This window comes from Hordeum vulgare, chromosome 4H (genome assembly GCF_904849725.1).
Source record: "Hordeum vulgare subsp. vulgare chromosome 4H, MorexV3_pseudomolecules_assembly, whole genome shotgun sequence".
NCBI classification, from domain to species: domain Eukaryota; kingdom Viridiplantae; phylum Streptophyta; class Magnoliopsida; order Poales; family Poaceae; genus Hordeum; species Hordeum vulgare.
This window is the reverse complement of record NC_058521.1, coordinates 122,523,814-122,551,727: the sequence shown is the minus strand read 5'-3', so window position 1 is coordinate 122,551,727 and position 27,914 is coordinate 122,523,814.

The window sequence follows — 27,914 nt, the reverse complement described above, 5'->3', positions numbered from 1 at the left end:
GAGTTACTTGAACTCAACATCATCGCTCTTCCTTGAGCGCCCGTCTGAAACTTGAAGGAATTTTACCATTGCTTGTAGTCATCCCGAGTCAAATTCGCAATTTGTCTCACCACATGTATGACCACGAGAGCCCTGGCCCATCTCTATGACCCGTGTGTGCTACATGCCTTGCCGCTATTACCACATCAAGCCTTCGCTATCCCGGTCGAGTCTCAAGTGTCGCGAACCCACACCACTCAACCCCCACTACAGAGTACCATCGATCATCACCGACCGATGACGAGTATCACGTTTCCATCAGACCACCGAGCTTCAGTCCGAACCACGTGTCACTCGCTTTTCCCCAAGTGAAGTTCTTCAGACTCCAGCTCCACCTTCAACATGACTCCATTGTAGATCATCAGTCCATCCCTGAGCCCCATCGACTTCAAGCTCCATGTGTACACCACCTTGAATCAACCCCGCGCCATAGTCTTGTCGAAGCCACATAAGCCACCGGGCATGCACCACGTGTTTCCACGCCCAGAAGTCGGTCACCATCAGCATCACGCTATTACGTCGTCATTGCCGATCCCACCATCGTCTTCTGTACCAACCGACTTGCGTTGATCCGCCAGACTCTAGTCTGACCCAGCCGAAATCGACCAACTGGATGACACACTCCAGGCTCGCAAATCATCTTCCACAAATTTCATCCATCACATGATAATTCCATCTTAGCTGTCATGACTTCCTGCAACGCCTTCAAGCATCTTTGTCGTGCCAACAATCTTTCATCATTGCATGTCATAACCCAAGGTTTTTAGTTTGGTCAAACTTCTCTACCTCAAACCTGGTACCTGTTGGCACCATGATTCTTTGTAGGAGTGACCCCTCGAAAGAATTATATCCAAGCTTCAAACGATGCCCTGTAATCCATGTGCACATAGCAAAGCACAAACTTCCCTGGTACACTTCTCGTGTGCAAGCAGCAGAACTGCCAGATCAAAGATCGATTGAATTTGGGTACTCACGAGAGCTCCTCTACTAGCACTTTATGCTTCGCCAAAAAAACCTTTTGGACTGCTCCTTCGATATGTTGCTTGCTAGGCACGGACCAATGCTAGTTTTGCTTTGCCCTGCTCTCCTTGATGGTTCGGTACCCATGCCGATTTTCTCTTTGCTCGATTCGATCATACTGCCTCTGTCCGTGTCGCACCAGGACTCGGTCCTCCTTTTGATCCAAAAAAAATCTCGTCTACACCTTGCACAACTCTTCCCACCTTGCCCCTCGGTGCAACGTGCGTTCAACCAGACTTGCCACAAACGAGTAGGTTCCCTGCATCAGCCAAACCCCGCCAGGTCCAACCCACAGAACACCACAGGCCGCTCGCTCGCTACGCATCGAGGACACGTGCTATACGAACGTTGCACCGCTGCCGCGTCCGATCTCAGCGAGTTCTCCTAGATGCTCAAGACCTGCAGGCTGCAGCCACCACTTCTGATTGCCTTCCATCCTCTAAATTAACAGTCCGTCGCCTCCTCATAACCTTGCTCATGATACCACTTGTTAGAATAAATCCGAGGCACTCCGTCGATCATCTGAGGACCAAGCAATCACACGAGCACGACACCAGGATTTGTTAATGAGGTTCACCCATATGGCTACATCCCCGAGGCATGACTACGGGCGCTCCTCCCCTTGACACCGTCACAATACTGCACCCTGGCCGCCCTAGGCGTTGGCACACGCCGCAGGTTCCCCCTGCACGTCTGTGCTATAATGTTGGCATAGGTTACATCGTGTGTCTAGCCACACCATATCCTATCTAAACACAATACAACTACAAGTCCAACTGTAACCTACCTTGTACACAATATTCGTCACAACTCTAACATGTTGTACCCCGGATGAGTCGCCACCATGAAACCGGCGAGCACCCAAGATGTCGTTCTATGATAGGCTGATGTGTGCCACGATACGTCTCCAACGTATCTATAATTTTTGCTGGTTTCATGCTATTATCTTGTCAAACTTTGGATGTTTTGTATGCCTTTTATATTTTTTTTGGGACTAACTTATTAACTCAGTGCCAAGTGCCAGTTCCTATGTTTTTCCATGTTTTTGACCCTTTCAGAGGAGGATTTTGAACGGAGTCCAAACGGAATGAAACTGCCAAAAATATTTTTTCCGGAACAAAAAAATATCGGAGAGCCGAAGAATCAGGGCAGGGGGCCACCAGGGACCCCACAAGCCCTCACAGCGCGGCCAGGGGGGCCCACAGCCACCAGGCTTGTGGGCTCTATGAGGGCCCTTTGCCCTAGGTTTTGCGCCTATATATCCCCAAAAATTACACAAAAAATCAGGAGAACATCGAAATTACTTTTCCGCCACCGCAAGTTCTGTCTCCGCAAGATCCCATCTGGGGCATGTTCTGGTGCCCTGCCGGAGGGGGGATTCAAATACGAAGGGCTTCTTCATCGACACCATGATGTCTCCGATGATGCGTGAGTAGTTCACCATAGACCTACGGGTCCATAGCTAGTAGCTAGATGGCTTCTTCTCTCTCTTGGATCTTCAATACAAAGTTCTCCATGATCTTCATGGAGATCTATCCGATGTAATCTTCTTTTGCAGTGTGTTTGTCGAGATCCAATGAATTGTGGATTTATGATCAGATTATCTATGAATCTTATTTGAGTTTCTTCTGATCTCTCTTATGCATGATTTCATATCCTTGTAATTCTCTTCGAGTTGTGGGTTTTGTTTGGCCAACTAGATCTATAATTCTTGCAATGGGAGAAGTGCTTGGTTTTGGGTTCATACCGTGCGGTGACCTCACCCAGTGACAGAAGGGGTAGCGAGGCACGCATCGTGTTGTTGCCATCAAGGATAAAAAGATGGGGTTTTCATCATTGGTTTGAGATTATCCCTCTACATCATTTTATCTTGCTTAAGGCGTTACTCTGTTCATCATGAACTCAATACACTAGATGCATGCTCGATAGCGGTCGATGTGTGGTGTAATAGTAGTAGATGCAGAAAGTATCAGTCTACTTCTCCCGGACGTGATGCCTATATGTATGATCATTTCCTTAGATGTCGTCATGACTTTGCGCCGTTCTATCAATTGCTCGATAGTAATTTGTTCACCCACCGTGATATTTTCTATTTTGAGAGAAGGCTCTAGTGAACACTATGGCCCCCGGGTCTACTCCACACCATATTTTCAGCCTTACACTTTTTACTTCGTTGCAATTTCTGCCTTCAGATCTCACTTTGCAAACAATCTTGAAGGGATTGACAAACCCTTTAAAGCGTTGGGTGCAAGCTCTTTTGTGTTTTGCGCAGGTACTCTGGACTAGACGAGATTCTCCTACTGGATTGATACCTTGGTTTTCAAACTGAGGGAAATACTTACTGCTCCTGTGCTGCATCACCCTTTCCTCTTCAAGGGAAAAACCAACGCAAGCCCAGTCTCCGTCAACGTGTCAATTTATGGAGCTGTTGTCTGTTGCCGTAGCATGCCACATCGAAGTCGACAAGCTCAATGCGGTAGTTGGAGCATGTGTCGAAGGTGACGGGAGATGGATCTGGACGAGAGGGGCCACAGTCTTGTCGACTACCCTAGAGAATGGCCCGGCAGGCTTCAACTAACAGTAAGGCAGGTGAAGCGCCTCAAAAACCACGATGTAGGTGATGCTGAGCGCGGAGCCCCCATCGATGAGGGTCTTGGTGAGAGCGACTCAGCCGATGGTGGGGGTGCACACCATGGGGAGAGCTCCCATGGATACCAAAGACCCGAGGCGGTCCCCCGTGCCAAAGGTGATGTCACGCAATGCCCTCGCAGGCTCGGGCGCGGTCCCCAAGAACACCACATTTTCTCGCCCCTCGAGGGCGGAGCTCACCCTGCAGAAGGATGGCTTGGAGTGCCGGCCATCGCCCGGTGCCTAGGCTACGCTTAAGATGCACGCGACCTTGCGCCATGGTGCCACCGCTAGCTAGGGGTGCATCACGCTGATGCACTCCCGGGCCAATGCCTTGGGGCCACACTCCGTACCTCCCACGTACAACAACGGGGAGCAAGGCATTGGAGGAGGCGACTTGGCCGCTCCAGGAATGGCGGTGAGCCTTGCTACGGCGACAAAAAATCCTTTTGTTGCCTCTTGAGCTTACGTCGGTTTTTCCCTTGAAGAGGAAAGGGTGGTGCAGCACAGGAGCAGTAAGTATTTCCCTCAGTTTGAGAACCAAGGTATCAATCCACTAGGAGAATCGTGCCAAGTCCAGAGTACTTGTGCAAACACAAAAGAGCTTGCACCCAACGCTATAAAGGGGTTGTCAATCCCTTCAAGATTGATTGCAAAGTGAGATCTGAAGGCGGAAAGTGCAACGAAGTAAAATTGTAAGGTTGAAAATATGGTGTGAACTAGACCCCCGAGGGCCATAGTGTTCACTAGAGGGTTCTCTCAAAATAGCAAATAGTACGGTGGGTGAACAAATTACTGTCGAGCAATTGATAGAACCGCGCAAAGTCATGACGATATCTAAGGCAATGCTCATACATATAGGCATCATGTCCGAGACAACTAGACCGATACTTTCTACATCTACTACTATTACTCCACACATCGACCGCTATCCAGCATGCATCTAGTGTATTGAGTTCATGATGAACAAAGTAACGCTTTAAGCAAGATGACATGATGTAGAGGGATAAACTCAAACCAATGATAAAAACCCCATCTTTTTACCAGTGATGGCAACAACACGATGCATGCCTCGCTACCCCTTCTGTCACTGGGTGAGGTCACCGCACGGTATGAACCCAAAACCAAGCACTTCTCCCATTGCAAGAATCATAGATTAAGTTGGCCAAACAAAACCCACAACTCGAAGAGAATTACAAGGATATGAAATCATGCATCAGAGAGATCAGAAGAAACTCAAATAAGATTCATAGATAATCTGATCATAAATCCACAACTTATCAGATCTCGACAAACACACCGCAAAGGAATATTACATCGGATAGATCTCCATGAAGATCATGGGGAACTTTGTATTGAAGATCCAAGAGAGAGAAGAAGCCATCTAGCTACTAGCTATGGACCCGAAGGTCCATGGTGAAATACTCACGCATCATCGGAGAGGTCATGGTGTTGATGAAGAAGCCCTCCGTATCCGAATCCCCCCTCCGGCAGGGCACCAGAACATGCCCCAGATGGGATCTTGCGGAGACAGAAGCTTGCGGCGGTGGAAAAGTATTTTCGTGGATCTCCTCTTCAGTTTTGGAATTTTTCTGAATTTATAGGCGGAAGAGGTAGGGCAGACCTGCCACAGGGAGCCCACAAGTCTGCTAGGCAAGGGCCCCCCTGGCCACGCCTAGGGGGCTTGTGGGGTCCCTTGGTGGCCCCTGCCTTGGTTCTCAAGTCTGGTCCCTATCTTCTGTTCCGGAAAAAATCTTTTCGGAAGTTTTATTCCGTTGGACACCGTTTAAAATCCTCCTCTGAAAAGGGTCAAAAACACGGAAAAAAAGGAACTGGCACTTGGAACTGAGTTAATAAGTTAGTCCCAAAAAAGATAAGAAGGCATACAAAACATCCAAAGTTTGACAAGATAATAGCATGGAACCATCAAAAATTATAGATACGTTGGAGACGTATCAAGCATCCCCAAGCTTAACTCCTGCTCAGCCTCGAGTAGGGAAGTGATAAAGACTGAATTTTTGATGTGGAATGCTACCTAGCATAGTTGTCCTTTGTAACTTCTTTCATGTGACATGAATGTTCAGATCCGTAAGATTCAAAACAATAGTTTGCTATTGACATGAAAACAATAATACCTCAAGCAAACTAGCAAGGTAATCATGAACTTTCGAAATAACAAGGCCAAAGAAAGTTATCCCTACAAAATCATATAGTCTGGCTATGCTCCATCATCCTCACACAACTAATTTAAATCATGCACAACCCCGGTATTGGCCAAGTAATTTTTTTCGCACTCTTACTTTCTCAAACCTTTTTCAACTATCACGTAATACATGAGCGTGAGCCATGGATAGAGGACTATAGGTGGAATAGAGGGCGGTGGTGGGTGTGAGACAAAAAGGAGGGGATGGTCACATTGACTCGGCGTATTAAAGGGCTATGGAGATGCCCATTAATAGATATCAATGTGAATGAGCTGGGATTCCATACAAAGGATGCACTAGAGTTATAAGTATGTGAAAGCTCAAAAGGAGAACTAGTGGGTGTGCATCGAACTTGCTTGCTCACGAAGACCTAGGGCAATTTGAGGAAGCCCGTCCTTGGAATATACAAGCCAAGTTATATAATGAAAATTCCCACTAGCATATGGTGGTGACAAAACAAGAGGCTCTCAATCATGAAGAACATGGTGCTATTATGAAGCACAAGTGTGGAAAATGATAGTAGCATTGTCCGTTCTCTCTTTTTCTCTCTTTTTTTATTTGGGATCTTTGGCCTCTTTTTTTCTCTCTTTTTTTTATTTGGGCTCTTTGGCCTCTTTTTTTATTCCTCACTTGGGACAATGCTCTAATAATGACGATCATCACACTTTTATTTACTCATAGCTCAAAGCTTATAACGATGATGACTCTATAAGGAAATGCCTCCGGCAGTGTACCGGGATATGATCATGCAAAGGCAATATGAGAGTGACGGCACAAGTCATGAGATGGAACGGTGGGAGTTGCATGGCAATATATCTCGGAATGGCTATGAAAATGCCATAGTAGGTAGGTATGGTGGATGTTTTGAGGAAGGCATATGGTGGGTTTGTGCATTGGCAAAAATTGCGCGGTACTAGAGAGGCTAGCATTGGCGGAAGGTGAAAGTGCATCTATACCATGGACTCACATTAGTCATGAAGAACTCACATACTTATTGCGAAAGTTTTTATTAGTAATCGAAACAAAGTTGGTAGGTGTAAACCATCGCGCGACCCCGACCGCAACACAAAGGATGACAGTCAATAGATCAATTATGCTCCGACTTCCTAACATAGCGGTTCACCATACGTGCATGTTACGGGAATCACTAACTTCAACACAAGTATTTCTAGATTCATAACACCCTACTAACATAACTCTTAATATTACCAAATCCACGTCTCAAAACTAATTGAGAGGAATCAAACTTCTCTTTCTACTCAATGCACATGAAGGTGGAAGTTTTATTGTATCCTCTTTGGGTACCTATCACCTTTGGGACTACTTTCATAGCACAAACCAACTACCAAGTCACGCACCATGCTCTAAAAGATCTAAGTGAACCACATAGAGCAAAATTATCTAGATCAAAAGATATAAGTGAAGCACGATGAGCATTCTAGCAAATTCACGATGAGTGCATGTCTCTCTCAAAAGGTCTGCAGCAAGACTCCTACGAGACAAGACGCTCCAAGCCAAGCACATATCATGTGGTGAATAAAAATATAGCTCCAAGTAATGTTACCGAAGGATTGAAGACGAAAGAGGGGATGCCTTCCCGGGGCATCCCCAAGCTTAGGATTTTTGGTGTCCCTGAATTTGGCTTCGAATGCCTTGGGCAACCCCAAGCTTGAGCTCTTTCCACTCTTTATCCCTTTGTCCATGAGAACATCACCCAAAACTTGAAAACTTCACAACACAAAACTTAAACAGAAACTCGTGATATCATTAGCACAAGAAAACAAACTACCACCTCTTTAGGTACTGTAGCAAACTTGATTTCTATTCATATTGGTGTTAGATTATTGTATTCTCACTTTTCCATGGCTAGTACCCCCCGATACTATGCATAGTTTTATCAAAACAAGCAACCAACTCAACAAAAACAAAATATGTCAAGTACAGACCAGTCTATAGCAATCTCTGTACTTCATATACTTGTGGTACCTCAAAAATTCTGAAAAATTACGACTGTGTGGGAAAAAGGAAACTCAACCAGAAGAAAAACGAATCAACTCAAAAGCTATTTCTGAATAAAAATGAAAAATAATCTCGTGAGCGAAAAGTTTTATTCTTTTTCCAGCAGGATCAAACAACCGTCACCAAGACTAGTCATAAAGGTTTTGCTTGGCTCAAACACACAAAAAACACAAAATACACAATCATAACCGAATTATGATGGTGTGGACGCAACAAAATAGAAAGAAAAAGATAAATTAATTGGGTTGCCTCCCAATAAGCGCTTTTCTTTAAAGCCTTTTAGCTAGGCATTGATAATTCAATGATGCTCACACAAAAGACAAAAATTGAAGCACAATGAGAGCATCATAAAGCATGTGAAAATCACATCTAAGTCTAACATACTTCCTATGTATAGGCATTTTATAGGAAAACAAATTGTCAAGACAAGCAATAGTTACCATATGCAAGGAAGAAGAAAGAGACAATATCAATCTCAACATAACGAGAGGTGATTTGGTAACATGAAAGTTTCCACCACAATATTTTCCTCTCTCATAGAAATTACATGTGGGATCATAATTAAATTCAAGAATATAGGTATCACAAAGGATATTCTTTTCATGATCCACATGCATGCCAAGTTGACGCTCTTCAAAAATAGTGGGATTATCATCAACTAAAGTCATGACTTCTCCAAACCCACTTTCAATATTTTTGCAAACATCATAATCATCATGAGGCTTAAATAAATTTTCAAGATCATAAGAAAAACCATTACCCCAATCATGATCATTGCAACAACTAGCGGACATAGCAAAACTAGCATCCCCAAGCTTAGGGTTTTGCATATTTTTAGCATGACTCACACTAATAGGATTTATAGTGAAACCATTGCAATCATGCTTTTCATTCAAGGAGCCCTCGTGAATCACTTCATAAATTTCTTCATCACGATTCTCAGATTCACACATCTCAAGCAAAACTCCATAAAGAGAATCTAGTGCACAAAACTCACTAGCAATTGGATCAACATAATTGGATCTCTTAAAGAGATTAGCAAGTGGATGAGGATCCATATCACTAGATTTTCACCAAGCGAAGATGCAAGCATATTGAAGGCACATAGCACAAAAGCAAAGGAAAGCAAGCGAGAGAAAAGGGCGAACGAAAAAGGCAAACGAAAAAGGCAAACGAAAAAGGCAAATATTTTTGTAAATTTTTGTTTTTCAGAAGTGGGGGAGAGGAAAACGAGAGACAAAAAAGTAAATGCAATAGATGAGTTTGCGACACTTACTTGGATGAGTTCTTGACTTGATCCTCCCCGGTAACGGTGCCAGAAATTCTTCTGCTACGTCGACAGAAATCATTATTTTGCCTCTTGAGCTTGCGTCGGTTTTTCTCTTGAAGAGGAAAGGGTGGTGCAGCACAGGAGCAGTAAGTATTTCCCTCAGTTTGAGAACCAAGGTATCAATCCAGTAGGAGAATCACGCCAAGTCCAGAGTACCTGCGCAAACACAAAAGAGCTTGCACCCAACTGTCACACCCCAGGTTTTGGCCTTCCTGACTAATTAATTATTTCAAAAATGAGGACCAATTAATTTTTTTGTGAAATCTTGTGATGCTTGAAGTGACTATTGTTTGCTTGTTTGCTTGAATGCATGAGATTGCTCCCCATTAATTCTTGTCATCCTCCAAGTCACCTCCTCATTCCATGATCCCCTGCCTAATGATCATGCCATGTGTTTAGGATAAATATCTATTTTCACCAAATATTAGTTTCACCAAAAATTACTTCTTGAATTAAACTTTCAAACTCGTGACATGAGGTTTGTACTACAAATCCTCATATTAGGGAATTTCTTTTGCACCAATTAATTTATTTAAAACTTATTATCAAAATGTCCTCCAAAAACCACCATATTATTATTTTAAAAGTTATTTTATTATTTTATTTAAAAGCCTTTCTGTGAGGCCAGAAATGGTCTCTTATGAAGGAAAGTTATTTTTATTGCTTTCAAAATATTTAAGAAAATTTACTGAAACTCAGTGGATATATTTATTCCATATTTATGAGTTTCAACACATGGTCATGTTCAAAATATTGGGCAAACCCCTCCAAAACCATTCCTGCCTATTTCAAGATTTTGGAATATTTCTATAAGAAACATTCTCAATAAATTCCAGTAAAATTCTAGCATGTCATCTATGATATTCTTGATGATCTTGCCAAGTTTGATTTTAATCCAAGTTGATTTGGTTCCCCTAATCACTCTAAAACCCTATGTGTCCAGAATCAAATTTGAGCAACTCTACATTGTGAAGTGTCTCCAATTGTGCTCAAATTTGGTGGACATGTTCTAATACTCCAATAAGGCATCCACACCAAGTGGTGCACCAAGGAGAATAGAAGAACTTGTCCTAAGATCCTCAAAACCCTCTCTGTTGATTTCTGGCTTTGGTAAACTTTACATTATAAAGTTTGTCCAATTGACCTCAAACTTTTTGTGCATGCCTTAATGCTCAAATAGTGCCCCTACACCAAGTATTGGATTTGCGGGAATTCATTTGAATAGGGTTTTTCAAGTCTACATGGGAAAACTTCTCCAGCCAATCCCAAATTTGGTGTGCAAACCTATTTTAATATATTATTTGATCCTGTTAAGTTTCCTAGCCATTGGAATTCATGTGGTAGCCCAACCACAGATCAAACACCTTGTGTGCACTCACTAATTTGGCTTCTTTTGCCCCTTCCACTTTTACCCTTGAGCTTAACTTTCTACCATAGCCTCACATAGTAGCATTTCACCTCTAGTAACTTTCCCAAGGCCACTGGTTAATTATTGGAGAAGGTCCATTTGTAACTTTCTCTCATTTTCACCCTTGGCAGCACTGTTTTACCTCTCTTTCCGTTCTTCTGCTTAAGCTATCACCCCCAATTCTTTCCAGAGCCTCTCTAGGGTGTCAATGCATCATTTCAAACCAATTGATGGCTTGCTCATGTGGGAAAAATGAGCAGCACCTCTTCAAGTAGATTTTTGGCTGAGATATAGCTTTGTATAGCAAGTACAAGCTACCCTTCATTTCTTGACCTCAAACTTGGCAGTGTTATAGTTCTTGCGTAGGTAACACTGGCAGACATAATTTCTCCCCAAGGATTCCCACCTAAGACCCTCTGTTGTCAGCTCTAAGTTTGATGTTAGGAACTTAACAGCGGTCAAAACTAGTTCAATCCAACTCCACTAGCCACCAAACTCCAGAGTCCCCTCCCAGGTAGCATGCCCCACCTCCGAGACAGCTTGGACTGGTCATTTGAGTCCTGTGGGCATAGGTGGCCGTGGTGACCACCACCCTGACCTGCAAACTGGGTGCTCTGCACCTAGTTTCTCTCCTCCCGACTGTTTCTTGGCGAAGCAGGTTGTCCCAGCGTGTCTTAGAGCATCCCTTGACCATTCCAAGCCACTCCCAATCACTAGCTACCCTCCAAACTCCCTCTGGGCTGCGTGTCATCCATGCACAGAGAGCTCCAGAGAGCTCCCGAGCTCTCTCGGCCCTCCCCTCTCCTATCTCCTCTCCCTGAGCCCTCACTTGCTCTCTTTCAATTTCCCTCTCTCCCTTGGACCCCGAGGCACCCCATTTTCTTTCCTCCCATGCTCTGTTCCCACTCCCGTGTCCAAATCTCGCCGGCGGCACCCGTCCCAATTGGACAGGAGTGAGGCTTCCCCTCGCCCCTAACCTCCCCTGCGGGCACTCCTGCCCGGTGCGAGCTGTTCCCCCCTTCCTCTGGACCTTCTCCAGGCGCCTAGGACCCCTGACTGAGGAGGCCACGGCCACCACCATTACCGCAGGAGCCGGCGCTGCTCTGGGCCTCTCCGGCCAACAGGGGCCCCCAGCTGGGCGCAACTCGTGGCCCTGGTGCCCTCCGGCGGCTGGGCCACAGCCAGAGGTGGCCGGAGGCGTGGGTCACCGGCGGCAAGGCTCCCCTCCTCCTCTACTACCCGTTCCGGCGGGAGGTTGAAGAAAGGCCGCGGGCCCCGCACGTCAGTGGGTGGCCAGACCGCGAGGTGGACCGCGCCACTTATGTGGCCACGCCTCTGTGGGAAACCGTCTACCCGCGCGAGAAGCGCACTTTGGGCAAGGCGCCTCCTGTGTGGCTCCTCCCTGGCCGGATCGAGCTGTTGTGCCGACCGAATGCCTATCTAGTGCTCTGTGCGCTAGTTAGCCGAGGGATAAGCTCCTTTTCTCTTTTTCTGTTTTTTGCTTAAGTTGTAAATTCCATTATAAAATCATTCTAACTCCAATTTCATTGATTCAAATTTCTACAGGATCCTAAAAAGGAGGCCTATCCAAATAAGTGCTTTGCACAATTTTCCCTACCCAGTTTCTTTGGCATTTTCATTTAAATCCATAGTTGTCCATAATTGACCCCACTTTGGAAATTTCATAGGATGCAAATCAACTCCAAATGGAGTGATTCAAATTCCTAGGGTCTTCTTAAATCATTCCCTATTTTTAGAACCCTGGTCAACATTTTTGTGTGACTTATTTCTGTTGCATCAAATGAATATCCCCTTTGCTATTTATTCCACATTAGGAAATTCCTATTAAATTCATTTCAACTCCAAATCCAGTGAAACCACTTCCTAAATATTTCTAAAATCATTCTCTATTAAATGGGTGCCTTCACTCATTTTTAACAGAATGATTTCTATTAACTCCTTCAATAATCTCCTATTGCTCCTTTCACCTATTCAAAAATCCTTGAGGGTCCAAATCTCCTATGAAATGATTCAGGTATTTTTCTTATGACCAGAGAGGTCTAAGAAAAATAAAACTTCTATTTTAGTGACACTTTTATTCTGATTGCTATGTGTCTTACTATGGTTGTTTCCGACGATAGTTGACGGTAGACGGAGTATTCGGAGACGGAGCGGAAGACCTCGAAGACCCCGAGGACTTACGTGAGCAAGGCAAGCAACCCTTTGACCATGACTTGAGCATATGAATTGATGCATGCTAGAATAGCAAGTACTTTTCCATTGCATGTGATCATAGTGCCGGTTCATCATTTGTGTGATGGTACCGAAGGCTTCTTCGAAGCAATTGCATGATGGTGATGTTATACATATGGCTCCTCGAAGCACAAGCATGATGAGCTTGATCCTACCATCTATGAGGATCATGCTACTATCATGTTGACTAGTAGAGTTAGCCATTGCATCAGCATGATGATGAGTTAAATCAAAGGTTTATTAAAAACCCCGTCGAGTGCCACTAATGCCCGAGGGTGATGATGAGATGGGTGGCCACTTTTGGTGAAGTGTTGCACCGGTGTTTGTGTGAGTATGGTTTCGGAAATCGGATTAGATTTATGATGTGTCGACCGTCCCAACCTCACCTGTGCGACCATGTTACCCCTTTATGGGACAGGGCTTTGTTGATTACTCTGGTCGGTACTAGCAAGGAGCCACATTACTAGTGGCGGGAGTGATTGTCGTCACTCTCGTGATGGGGTCGTGCCAGGAAGGGCGACTATGCCATTTTTATGAGTTCCAGGCACACCGTTGGTCCCCGCATGGTTGATACTGTCCAGAGTCGGTGCTCGTAAGACGTACAACATGTGGGCTGGGTACCAATCGAGTGGACCTCTTTGTCTAGTATCGTCAGGGGAAAGGCATTGATCGGGTACTTACCTCGGGTATATGTGATATACCGCGAGTCATGGATAACACGGAAGTTTCCCGGTTCTCGTGGGTACAGCGCGCAACCTCTGCAGAGTGTCAAACTATTCGAATAGTCGTGTCCACGGTCAAGGACAGTTGGGTAATCTTGCATAAATTATGTCCAGCGTTTCCGCATAAACCAAGTGTGAGTGTTTGTGTGTATGTGTGGTAATTGGTGTACAAGATGAATTGATATTACCAAGTTTAGTGACTCGGCATATAGGGTGAACCCGGAGTGTTCAGCCCTTGACAGATGTGATGGCATCTGTAACCTGTTCTTCAAGAGTAATTCTTTAGCTTGATGCATATACATGATCATCCCACCAAGTTGCATTTCATCAAAGCTGCATGTTATTGTTGTACTTCACTTTCATGTTCATATCATGGGTTGTTTGCGAGTACATTCAAAGTACTCATTGGCTTGCCACTGGTTATTTCTTTGACCAGGTATGAAAGAACGGGATATGGTGAAGATTAACTCGGTGACGTTCTTGCGAGCTAGGACAATTCCCAGTCAGAATGCCTGTAGGTTAAGGCCGATGGCATGGGTTCACGCTTTCAACCAATAATTCCGCTATTGGTTCAGTTTCTAGTGTAGGCCTTTAAGGCCCTATATATTTAAGACTCGACCGAAGTGGTCATTTATTGTATCAAACGGTATGTATGGATGTAAGACTCTTTTATTCGGTATCTGTGTTCGGTGAGCATTGATCTCTGGGATCACTGAGCACGGCGATTCTCGACTAGTAAGTCCGGCTCCCCACAGAGCTGCTATCAGAGCCATCCTGACTATAGGAAGCCCTTAGTTAGCACAGACGTTAGTTAGGATAAAACTGCTTTCCAGGTTCTTCGAAAATACTTACAAACCTTTATATTTTCCCGACTCTCCTAAATCTTGAAAGAAATTGAAGGTTATGCTCTAGCCTTGCACTCTTATTTTCTTGACACTCCTTGTCTACTTTTTCAAAACTTGCAAATGGTCGCTAGTACCTTATGCCTTCTCACCAGGGGATAAAGTGAATCCTCGTGAGCAGCCTGAAATGAAGTTACCTTTGCAGGCAAACACCTGGGCTGAAAGACAGAGAAGACAACTCTACGACCAGACGACACAAGCAGAAGTACCTCCATGAGGGACAAGGATAGAGAGGCTTAGAAATGGTGCAACCCTGGGAACTGCTCTAGAGTGATGCCACTTTCGCCTACTATAACCTGGACATAATATATGCGAACCTTGATCTGCATCACTAATAGAGCGGCCCTGTCAGTTATAAGGAATTGTGTCGACCACCACCGGTGTATGAGAACCTCGCCATTTGGTCCGCCTCACCTTCGTGAGCAGGAAAACAGTTCTCTTCATCCCTCGCTATAGGTGTCAATATCGCAATTAGTATGATTGACAGATCATAACTCTATCATGTCTCCGAAATATCGGTGCATGAAGATGTCCCCTTGAGACCCTCGAAGCCTGAGAAGGCAGGAAGGCGATGACAGGATCATGAAGATAAGGAAGATCCTGTCAATGATAGCAATGAAGAACTACCTTCGTCAGCGACTTCCCAGACGAGAAGACAACAAGAGTTCTTTACAACCCAAGCGAATTGCTTCGGCAAGCAACAATAGACGTGTGACAACACCATGAGAAGATCCAGAAGAATTAGCGGACTCCTCTCCGGAGCAAGAAGCAAGCACGACTGTCGAGTCCCAGAACCTAGGATAGGATGAGTCGTGAATTCCTATGCGAAGTCGAGTCCGTGAAATGGTTCGGATGGACCATATTGTGTGTTGTTTATTTTTGTTGTTTGTGCTTTGATATGAGTCGCGCTTTTGCTTAGGCAAGAAGCATGCGGTTATATCACTTGTCTTATTCTGTTGTTCAAAACGATTTTTGGCACTTGTTTGAGTTGACTTTCCAATGCTTGCTTGATTGCACTAATACCCTTAGATACTCCCCTCTGTGCTCTCTCTCTTTCTCTCACCTCTCTCGACGACTGAAGACAGCAAGACAAGATGCACTAAGGATCCACTTCCAAGGACGGCTGACGTTGAAGACACTAAGTGTGCTATGCCTAATCGCACGCAACCCGTAGGAGTGTGATTTTCCCCTCGAGATTGGAAAACCACACTAGACCAGACTAACCTCCACAAGCCTTGCCAGCTCAAATTTTCTGGCCACATGTCTAGTACACGGACTTGCCAGAACTCGTGTAGGTCCCCGATAAACCCCGCTGACCACCGGGTTCTTAATGGAACGAGTGATCACAGCGAACAAGTTTCCTTCAATCTTAAGCTAGCACTGTAAACTTGATGCCATAAGGGGATCGTTCTCGGATATAGCGTATTAGACTAAAGATTGTCTTGATGACATGTGTCTTGAGGGTATAGCTAGACTATTTTGGTGGATCATGAGACCCTTATCAAGGTAGGTAAACTTGGTGGAACAAGTTGGTATATTAGCATAATCTACATAATATGGAGTAAGATTGGATTTAGTAGGATGATTTTGATCGCTAACATTATTCTTGGTGGTATACATGACTTTAGCAAGTAGATGGCATGGTTTGGAGACAATTACCATGATGACTTGGAGTATCAAGTAGACTTCTTATTGGACTTGAGTCTTGGATTTAAAAAGGTAATCTTAATAGAGTCCTTAGGATGACAGATACCACATGGTTCGGAGTAAATTGGACTTAGCTCGATAATCTCGATTATGATACCATGTTTCTCGGTGGATATACAGTGCGTATACTTGGAGTTGTCAAATAGATTTATGACCTATGTGGTTTGGCCTTGGAGATTAGATGGCCGTGACTATTGAAGTTGGTGGATACACTAAGACATAATTCTTGCAGTAATATGTGAATTATTAGGACTCTAGAGATCATGTAAAACCCATCAATGTTGGATTTGTAGGAGTGATAGGTCCAGTGATGATTGATCGGACTGATGGACCACTTGATCGGATTCATAGGAAGGGAAACAAGATATTGGATTGGTGTACTACGTGTTTCCTTAATATAGTAATGGAGTACCCTGTTCATTATATGATCTAGCTGGACATTGGATTTGTAGCATCCCAGTGCAACCTTAGCAGCTTATATACCTTCCCGAGGTTCTTGCATAGGAATACATGTGCATCGTTGCTACACCATGCTCGTAGCGTTGGGTTAGTTCTTCCCTCAACCCTGGAGTTGACTAGCATGAGCGGTGTGGAGTTGACCCACGTGGGATGATATCCTTGATGAGATGAGGTGATGTTGTCTCAAGTTAGCGGTCGAACTACTGGCATCTAGGGAAAGTTCTTAGAGATAAGATGATAACTGTTGGCCACATCCTAAGGTCCTTGAGACCCTAAAGCTTTGTTGAGCCACAAGATGGACGGATTACGACCATAGAAGACGACTCTAAGTCATTAAAATGTGGCCAGTACCCGTCCATAGCAAGTCCCCGTTGTCCTCACCGGACTCATGGGCATTGTGCTTACGTCGTGTTCGGGGAAAGTATGATGTCATCCTCACAGGCGACATACTTATTCACCCAGTAAGAGGAAGAACACCTTAGTCCTGTTCGGACGAGCCCCAGGAACGTCGATTGTTATGCCTCTCGAGGGTACGGTGATGTATCGAGAAGGTGGACTTCTTGAAGCAGTCCCAAGACGAAGGAAGTCTAACCTACTCAAGTCAAGATGAAGAACCGGCATGGTTGGGAAACCACGGCAACAACGAAGAAGTAGAAGACGACAACCACCGACCGCGCACCGACCACATCAACGACGTCAAGAAGCCTCGACGATTCAAGATGATGAAGCCCTTGGACAAGCGAAAGAATCAGACGACCTCTCCTTGGTCCATATTAAGGACGCAAGTACTAGTAGGTCGTGGTGGAAACCTGCTAAAGGTGATTTCCGCTTGCCGAGTCGAAGACCTTGGGAACGGATGCCTGGTCTATACTCTTGGGTAGCCAGCTCATCCAGAACCCCTCGCTAACCCTCCCAGATGGTAGGACCTATTTTGAACTCTGAGCCTCCGAGCTTAGCCTCATAGGTGAGACCCCAACCCGGACCCTTTCACGAGAAGCCTTCGAAGACCATTGCGACCATAGCCTGACTACCGAAAGGGAGTCAAGGACTTCCCCGTAAGCAGGAAGCAACATGAAGACTTTGGCAGTGCGTTCTAACACAAGACATCTTGATGTCACTAACCGACATGCGAAGGCCCATGACCAGATCCCAGACACACCATCTTGCCGTGTATTCTGACCTTAGGATGCACTTGCAAGCAAAAACCTTGCACGGACTTAGTTCACCAAGCCCTTGACCTCGGTCAAGCCTAACTTATTGCCAAATCCCGCTCACGATCAGTCAAGGCAGTGCGAAACATTCGAAGTTGTATCATTAAGCACCTCAAGACCACCACATCAACATGGGGACATGAAGACTACCTCCGACTCAAGATTTTGTACCTCACCAACCCCTAGCCTAGAAATCTCGGGGACGAGATTTTCTTAAGGGGGTAAGGTCTGTCACACCCCAGTTTTTGGCCTTCTTGACAAATTAACTTATTTCAAAAATCAGGACCAATTAATTTTTTGTGTGAATGCTTGTGATGCTTGAAGTGACTATTGTTTGCTTGCTTGCTTGAATGCATGAGATTGCTCCCCATTAATTCTTGTCATCCTCGAAGTCACCTCCTCATTCCATGATCTCCTGCCTAATGATCATGCCATGTGTTTAGGATAAATATCTATTTTCACCAAATCTTAGTTTCACCCAAAAGTATTTCTTGAATTAAACTTTCAAACCCCTCACATGAGATTTGTACTACAAATCCTCATATTAGGGAATTTATTTTGCACCAATTATTTTATTTAAAACCTATTATCAAAATGTCCTCCAAAAACTACCATATTATTATTTTAAAAGTTACTTTATTATTTTATTTAAAAGCCTTTCTATGAGGCCATAAATGGTCTCTTATGAAGGAAAGTTATTTTTATTGCTTTCAAAATATTTAAGAAAATTTAGGGAAACTCAGTGGATATATTTATTCCATACTTATGAGTTTCAACTCATGGTCATGTTCAAAATATTGGGCAAACCCCTCCAAAACCATTCCTGCCTATTTCAAGATTTTGGAATATTTCTATAAGAAATATTCTCAATAAATTCCAGTAAAATTCTAGCATGTCATCTATGATATTTTTGATGATCTTGCCAAGTTTCATTTTAATCCAAGTTGATTTGGTTCCCCTAATCACCTATTTGTCCAGAATCAAATTTGGGCAACTCTACATTGTGAATTGTCTCCAATTGTGCTCTAATTTGGTGGAGATGTTCTAATAGTCCAATAAGGCATCCACACCAAGTGGTGCACCAAGGAGAATAGAATAACTTGTCCTAAGACCCTCAAAACCCTCTCTGTTGATTTCTGGCTTTGGTAAACTTTACATTATAAAGTTTATCCAATTGACCTCAAACTTTTTGTCCATGCCTTAATGCTCAAATAGTGCCCCTACACCAAATATTGGATTTGTGGGAATTCATTTGAATAGGGTTCTAAGCAGAAAACCATTTCTGCCCATTTCTAGGGTTTTTCAAGTCTACATTGGAAAACTTCTCCAGTAAATCCCAAATTTGGTGTGCAAACCTATTTTTTATATTATTTGATCCTGTTAAGTTTCATAGCCATTGGAATTCATCTGGTAGCCCAACCACAGATGAAACACCATGTGTGCATTCACTAATTTGGCTTCTTTTGCCCCTTCCACTTTTACCCTTGAGCTTAACTTTCTACCACACCTTCACATAGTTGCATTTCACCTCCAGTAACTTCCCATGGCCACTGGTCAATTATTGGAGAAGGTCCCTTTGTAACTTTCTCTCATTTTCACCCCTGGCAGCACTGTTTACCTCTCTTTCCATTCTTCTGCTTAAGCTATCACCCGCAATTCTTTCCCGAGCCTCTCTAGGGTGTCAATGCATCATTTCAAACCAATTGATGGCCTGCTCATGTGGGAAAAATGAGCCGCACCTCTTCAAGTAGATTTTTGGTTGAGATATAGCTTTGTATAGCAAGTACAAGCTACCCTTCATTGCTTGACCTCAAACTAGGCAGTGTTGTAATTCTTGCGTAGGTAACACTGCCAGATATAATTTCTTCCTAAGGATTCCCACCTAAGACCCTCTGTTGTCAGCTCCAAGTTTGTTGTTAGGAACTTAACAGCAGTTAAAACTAGTTCAATCCAACTCCACTAGCCACCAAACTCCAGAGTCCCCTCCCAGATAGCATGCCCCACCTCCGAGACAGCTTGGACTGGTCATTTGAGTCCTGTGGGCACAGGTGGCCGTGGTGACCACCACCGTGACCTGCAAACCGGCTGCTCTGCACCTAGTTTCTCTCCTCCCGACCGTTTCTTGGCGAAGCAGGTTGTCCCTACGTGTCTCAGAGCATCCCTTGACCGTTCCAAGCCACTCCCAATCACTAGCTACCCTCCAAACTCTCTCTGGGCTGCGTGGCATCCATCCACAGAGAGCTCCAGAGAGCTCCCGAGCTCTCTCGGCCCTCCCCTCTCCTATCTCCTCTCCCTGAGCCCTCACTTGCTCTCTTTCATTCTCCCTCTCTCCCTTAGACCCCGAGGCACCCCATTTTCTGTCCTCCCGTGCTCTGTTCCCCCTCCCATGTCCAAATCTCGCCGGCGGCTCCCGTCCCAATTGGGCAGGACCGAGGCTTCCCCTCGCCCCTAACCTCCCCTGCGGGCGCTCCTACCCGGTGTGAGTCATTCCCCCCTTCCTCTGGACCTTCTCTAGGAGCCTAGGACCCCGGACTAAGGAGGCCACGGCCGCCACCATTGTCGCAGGAGCCGGCGCCGCTCTTGGCCTCTCCGGCCAACACGGGCCCCCAGCTGGGCGCAGCTCGTGGCCCTGGTGCCCTCCGGCGGCTGGGCCACAGCCAGAGGTGGTCGGAGGCGTGGGTCGTCGGCGGCAAGGCTCCCCTCCTCCTCTGCTGCCCGTTTCGGCGGGAGGTTGAAAAAAGGCCACGGGCCCCGCACGTCAGTGGGTGGCCAGACCGCTAGGTGGACCGCGCCACTTATGTGGTCGCGCCTCGGTGGGAAACCGTCTCCCCGCGCGAGAAGCGCACTTCGGGCAAGGCGCCTCCTGCGTGGCTCCTCCTTGGCCAGATCGAGCTGTTGGGCCGGCTGAAGGCCTATCTAGCGCTCTATGCGCTAGTTAGCCGAGGGATGAGATCCTTTTCTCTTTTTCTGTTTTTGCTTAACTTGTAATTTCCATTATAAAATCATTCTAACTCCAATTTCCATGATTCAAATTCCATTATAAAAACATTCTAACTCCTATCCAAATAAGTGCTTTGCACAATTTTCGCTACCCGGTTTATGTGCCATTTTCATTTAAATCCATATTTGTCCATAATTGACCCCACTTTGGAAATTCCCATAGGATGCAAATCAACTCCAAATGGAGTGATTCAAATTCCTAGGGTCTTCTTAAATCATTCCCTATTTTTAGAACCCTGGTCAACATTTTTTTGTGACTTATTTCTGTTGCATCAAATGAATAGCCCCTTTGCTATTTATTCCACATTAGGAAATTCCTAGTAAATTCATTTCAACTCCAAATCCAGTGAAACCACTTCCTAAATATTTCTCAAATCATTCTTTGTTAAATGGGTGCCTTAACTCATTTTTAACAGAATGATTTCTGTTAGCTCCTTAAATAATCACCTATTGCTCCTTTCACCTATTAAAAAATCCTTGAGGGTCCAAATCTCCTATGAAATGATTCACATATTTTTGTTATGACCAGAGAGGTCCAAGAAAAATAAAACTTCTATTTTAGTAGCACTTTTATTCTGATTGCTATGTGGCTTACTATGGTTATTTCCGACGATAGTTGACGGTAGACGGAGTATTCGGAGACGGAGTGGAAGACTTCGAAGACCCCGAGGACTTACGTGAGCAAGGCAAGCAACCCTTTGACCATGACTTGAGCATATGAATTGATGCATGCTAGAATAGCAAGTACTTTTCCGTTAACTGTGATCATAGTGTCGGTTCATCATTGGTGTGGTGGTACCGAAGTCTTCTTCAAAGCACTTGCATGATGGTGATGTTATACATATGGCTCCTCGGAGCACAAGCATGATGAGCTTGATCCTACCATCTATGAGGATCATGCAACTATCATGTTGACTAGTAGAGTTAGAGAACCATTGCATGAGCATGATGATGAGTTAAATCAAAGGTTTATGACAAAAATCCGTCGGGTGCCACTAATGCCCGAGGGTGATGATGAGATGGGTGGCCACTTTTAGTGAAGTGGTGCACCGGTGTTTGTGTGAGTATGGATTCGGAAATGGGATTAGATTTATGATGTGTCGACCGTCCCAACCTCACCTGTGCGACCACGTTACCCCTTTATGGGACGAGGCTTTGTTGATTACTCTGGTCGGTACTAGCAAGGAGCCACATTACTAGTGGCGGGAGTGATTGTCGTCACTCTCGTGATGGGGTCGTGCCAGAAAGGGCGACTATGCCATTTTTATGGGTTCCAGGCACACCGTTGGTCCCCGCATGGTTGATACTGTCCAGAGTCGGTGCTTGTAAGACGTACAACATGTGGGCTGGGTACCAATCGAGTGGACCTCTTTGTCTAGTATCGTCCGGGGAAAGGCATTGATCGGGTACTTACCTCGGGTATATGTGATATACCGCGAGTCATGGATGACACGGAAGTTTCCCGGTTCTCGTGGGTACAGCGCGCAACCTCTGCAGAGTGTCAAACTATTCGAATAGCCGTGTCCATGGTCAAGGACAGTTGGGTAATCCTGCTTAAACTACGTCCAGCGTTTCCGCATAAACCAAGTGTGAGTGTGCGTGTGTGTATGTGTGGTAATTGGTGTTAGAAGATGAATTGATATGACCAAGTTCGGTGACTTGGCATATAGGGTGAACCGGGAGAGTTCAGCCCTTGACAGATGCGATGACATCTGTAATAGGTTCTTCAAGAGTAATTCTTTAGCTTGATGCATATACATGATCATCCCACCAAGCTGCATTTCATCAAAGCTGCATGTTATTATTGTAGTTCACCTTCATGTTCATATCATGGGCTGTTTGCGAGTACATTGAAAGTACTCATTGGCTTGCCACTGGTTATTTTATTGACCAGGTATGAAAGAACGTGATATGGTGAAGATTAATTCGGTGACGTTCTTGCGAGCTAGGACGCTTCCCAGTCAGAATGCCTGTAGGTTAAGGCTGATTGCATGGTTTCACGCTTTCAACCAATAATTCCGCTATCGGTTCAGTTTCAAGTGTAGGCCTTTAAGGACCTATATATGTAAGACTCGACCGAAGTGGTCATTTATTGTATCAAACGGTATGTATGGATTTAAGACACTTTTATTCGTTATCTGTGTTCGGTGAGCATTGATCTCTGGGATCACTGAGCACGGCGATTCTCGACTAGTAAGTAGGGGTCCCCACACCAACGTTATAAAGGGATTGTCAATCCCTTCAAGATTGATTGCAAAGTGAGATCTGAAGGGGGAAAGTTCAACGAAGTAAATTTGTAAGGCTGAAAATATGGTGTGAAGTAGACCCGGGGGCCAGAGTGTTCACTAGAGGCGTCTCTCAAAATAGCAAATAGTACGGTGGGTGAACAAATTACTGTCGAGCAATTGATAGAACCGCACAGAGTCATGACGATATCTAAGGCAATGATCATACATATAGGCATCACGTCCGAGATAAGTAGACCGATACTTTCTGCATCTACAACTATTACTCCACACATCGACCTCTATCCAACATGCATCTAGTGTATTGAGTTCATGACGAACAGAGTAACGCTTTAAGCAAGATTACATGATGTAGAGGGATAAACTCAAACCAATGATGAAAACCCCATCTTTTTACCCTTGATGGAAACAGCAGGATGCGTGCCTCGCTACCCCTTCTATCACTGGGTGAGATCACCGCACGGTATGAACCCAAAACCAAGCACTTATCCCATTGCAAGAATCATAGATCAAGTTGGCCAAACAAAACGCAGAACTTGAAGATAATTACATGGATATGAAATCATGCATAAGAGAGATCAGAAGAAACTCAAATAAGATTCATAGATAATCTGATCATAAATCCACAATTCATCAGATCTCTACAAACACACCGCAAAAGAAGATTACATCCGATAGATCTCCATGAAGATCATGGAGAACTTTGTATTGAAGATCCAAGACAGAGAAGAAGCCATCTAGCTACTAGCTATGGACCCGAAGGTCTATGGTGAACTACTCACGCATCATCGGAGAGGTCATGGTGTTGATGAAGAAGCCCTCCGTATCAGAATCCCCCCTCCGGCAGGGCACCAGAACGTGCCCGAGATGGGATCTTGCAGAGTCAGAAGCTTGTGGCGGTGGAAAAGTATTTTCGTGGATCCCCTCGGCAGTTTTGAAATTTTTCTGAATTTATAGGCGGAAGAGGTAGGGAAGACGTGCCACAGGGGGGCCACAAGCCTGCTAGGCGTGCCCCCTAGCCGCGCCTAGGGGGCTTGTGGGGTCCCCTGCTGGCCCCTGCCTTGGTTCTCAAGTCTGGTGCGTATCTTCTATTCCGGAAAAAATCTGTTCGGAAGTTTTATTCCGTTTGGACACCGTTTATAATCCTCCTCTGAAAAGGGTCAAAAACACGGAAAAAACAGGAACTGGCACTTGACACTGAGTTAATAAGTTAGTCCCAAAAAAGATATAAAAGGCATACAAAACATCCAAAGTTTGACAAGATAATAGCATGGAACCATAAAAAAATATAGATATGTTGGAGACGTATCAAGCCTGACGCACCGGCCCTACCCGGCGACGGGCCCTGTATTCGCTAGTTGAGGATGGAGAGGCCCTTGTGCCCCGCGTAGTGAGGAGTGGGCATTTGTTTGTCCGTGACCGGTGCGAGGGAGGTGGGCCATGACTTGGCCATCGTCCCACTGCTCGGGAAGACGCATATAAACCCTCCGCCCCTACGCGATGAGTCCGACGAGGATGGCCGCACCGGTGCGCCGAGCGGCCGCGTACTCTGCGTGCGGGTGGTGGGCGTACGCCATGGAGTTGGTGGAGCCCGAGTTGAAGCCAGAGTCAGAGAACGGTTGCGCACCCCTACCTGGTGCTCCTAATGTCTGAATTGGGGCTCCGCTCACCGAGAAAGGTTCGAACTCTGGGGTGCACTCACTCTCCAACCCTGTTCTACATCTCGACTTCACTTCGACTATCTGATGACTCGATCTAAGGAAAGCAAACAAGAACATGCGAGCTGTTTACCCAGGTTCGGTCCACCTTGCGGTGTAAAACCCCACTTCTCCTTGTCTGGATTGCTTGAGGTGGAAGACAAGTAAAAAGTCGGGTTCTTGCCCTAGTGAAGATATTGGGGATCGGATCCCTGGTATAGAGGCCGAGCCTATCTCTTATACTGGCCTTGGTCCTATTCCCTACGAAATCACACTCGGCGGGAAGGGTCGCCACAACGGCCATTTTGAAAGGGGACAAGACCGCGGCTTGCCCTGACAAAGGTGGTCTTCTCCTGCAAAAGCCCTTCCCCATGACGCGTTGGTGGGCTCGGGGGTGACCTCCGCCCTGCCGAACCCCCAGCCTTAGACCTCTTGCAACAATGAGGAAACCTTTGGCTTTGCTTTGGGGGCCCGCCAGCTGGCCTCGTTTCCTTAGCAATAAAGTGGAAAGCTATCATGCACTCGTCCGTTGGAACCGCTCCTGTACCACCTATGCAACTTGTGTCACCCACATGGAGCTCGCCTTGCGAGGGCCTCGGGGGTAGCCTCAGTGCATGTCTTCACAGTGAGTGCCCTCTCCCGGTTATCGATGATGATCCTCAGACACTCGCCTTGCAAGGCTAGGGCCCTTGTGAGGGTCTTCCTTGTTTGCCCCCCAATGGGCTGGGCCAGGCTTGTGTTGTCGTGCCACACCTCGGGCCGTAGGCCGACGGGCCTAGGCTCCCCCGGTCCCAGGGGCCCGATAGGAGCATCATGTATTACAGTTTGCTTTCTAAAAAAATTCCACAACCATTGTTTACTGGACACACCTACTTAAGAGAGACACATGTTCACCATGATTTGTTAGAATATTGTGTGTGCTTCACTTTTATCTTTCACAACATGGTGGCGTATAAATTTTATAGAAATAATTGCACCCTCGTTCTTCACTTAAATTTGTTTGAGACTTCATAAAGTGACAATAATTTGCATGTGTTATAAGACTAGTCCAAAAATAATAGGCATTCAAGGAGTGCATAATCAAAACCTTCATGTAGCACATAAAATAGAAATTGTGGGTTAATGGTATTGATGTGGTAATAAGAAAGGGCGTGAGAGCTTGGTTGTTGGTTAATAAAAATATTGATAGTTAAAGGGTGTTAATTTAGTGTTCATCTAAATATTGTTTATGGCATGGTGATGATGTGTGATCATTCATATTCCTCATTGAAATCCTAGTCCTATTTAGGTCGGAGGCACGCGATTGTTAACTCCTACCAACCTCCTCCCTAGGGGCATGCGAGTAGTACTTTGATTGAAGACATCTAATAAAACTTTGAAGGAACGATGATGGATGGATATACGCACTCTCACCACCTCATATTTATTGGCCTCTTTGGTAGCATGGATTGCCCATTCTCATCTCGAGGATCGGTGCAAACTTCGTTGGTGCATCCAAATCCCACGACATGATACGCGCTGTTACGCACAAGACACCCTATGTCTTCCTCAAAACAACCACCATACCTACCTATCATGGCATTTCCTATTGGGGAACGTTGCATGGGAAATAAAAAATTTCCTACGCACAGGAAGACCTATCATGGTGATGTCCATCTACGAGAGGAGATTAGATCCACATACCCTTGTAGATCGTTAATCGGGAAGTGTTAAGAAACGCGGTTGTTGTAGTGGTACAACTTCGTGAGTCAAATCACCGTCGTCCCACGATCCGTTCCGATCTAGCACCAAACGGACGACACCTCCAAGTTCAGCACACGTACAGCTCGTTGACGATCTCGACCTTCTTGATCCAGCAAGAGAGATGGAAAAGTAGATGAGTTCTACGACAGCGTGATAGCGCACCGGTGGTGGTGATGATCTACTCCTGCATGGCTCCGCTCGAGCTCCGCAGAAATCCGATCTAGAGGATGAACTACGTGGTGTAGGTTTGAGTTGCACGTGGCAAACGTTGTCTCAAAAGCCCTAAAACCACCAATATATATAGTAGGAGAGGAGGGGCTAGCCTTGGGGCTCAAGGGATCCCCAAGGGCGCCGGTCGAAGGGAGGAGGTGGACTCCCACCCCAATTCGGTTTGGGGAAAGGAGTCCACTCCTTCCTTCCCACTCCCTCTTTCCTTTTTTTCTTTCCTTTGGTATTTTCCCCTTGTGATGCCATAACCCTCTTGGGCTGGCCTCACCAGCCCACTAAGGGCTGGTGCGCCACCCTAGGGTCACTGGGCTCACTCTCAGGTGGGTGGGCCCCTCCCGGTGAATACCCGGAACCCATTCGAGACTCCCGGTACACTACCGGTAATGCCCGAAAACTTTCCTGTAACCAAATGAAACCATCCTATATATCAATCTTCATTTCTGGACCATTTCGAAAACCCTCATGACGTCCGTGATCTCATCCGGGACTCCGAACAATCTTCGGGCACCAACACATATAACTCAACTATACTAAAACGTCACCGGACCTTAGGTGTGCAGATCCTACGGGTTCGAGAACTCTGTAGACATGACCCGAGACACTCATCGGTCAATATCCAATAGAGGGACCTCCATGTCCATATTGGATCCTACATATTCTATGAATATATTATCGGTTGAACCTCTGTGTCAAGGATTCATATAATCCCGTATAACATTCCCTTTGTCCTTCGGTATGTTACTTGCCCGAGATTCGATCGTTGGTATCCGTATACCTATTTTAGTCTCGTTACCGGCAAGTCTCTTTACTTGTGAAGAAATACAAGATCCCGTGACTCACACTTGAGTCACATTGCTTGCAAGGCTTGTATGTGATGTCGTATTACCGAGTGGGCCCCGAGAAACGTCTCCGTCACACGGAGTGACAAATCCTAGTCTTGATCCATCCTAACTCAACGGACACCTTTGAAGATACCTGTAGAGCACCTTTATAGTCACCCAGTAACATTGTGACGTTTGATACACACAAGATATTCATCCGGTGTCAGTGAGTTACATGATCTCATGGTCATAGGAATGAACACTTGACACGCAGAAA